Genomic DNA, 611 nt, shown 5'->3' on the forward strand with positions numbered 1-611 from the left:
AACACTACGAGTTAACATAGTGAACAAAGAACAGAAAAAGTACTTAGTATAATCGGAAAAGAAACAAGAGAGAGAAAACTCGAGCATAATGAGAAATAAACTTACGAGTATAAAACACATATGAAGAGAGAACAAAAGAGTCAGAAAACATTTAAAGAAGCTTTTCCCAGAAACCCTAAAAATCGAACTTGAACAATTTTAAAAAGGAAATTTTGGGAAAAGCCTTAAAACGTCAAGTAAAGATCAAGCAAGTCACAGATCTGGAAGAAATAGGCACGTAGAGAACCTTAGACAACTTTAAAAATCAGCAGAGAAGACCCTAGAATGAGAAGGTCTTGAGGAAAGTCGGATCCTGAGTTGAAGAGGCTCGTATTGCCTTGAACATGATGGAAAATGGTCGTAGAGGCCATAGATCTTGCAGATCTGAGACAGATCAAAAGGAAACCGTGGAGGTCAGGCCTCCAATCTTTGGTAAGCTTAGATTTAGTGGTGAAGGAGAGTGAGTACAGGCCATCTCTGGCCAAGAATGCCATGGATTCCGGTGGAAATAGGACGGAAGTAGGTGGATAGGGCTAGGGTTCCGGAGAGGGCTAGAGAGGATCTGGGAGGTG

This window comes from Nicotiana attenuata, unplaced genomic scaffold, assembly GCF_001879085.1.
Source record: "Nicotiana attenuata strain UT unplaced genomic scaffold, NIATTr2, whole genome shotgun sequence".
Lineage (NCBI taxonomy): Eukaryota > Viridiplantae > Streptophyta > Magnoliopsida > Solanales > Solanaceae > Nicotiana > Nicotiana attenuata.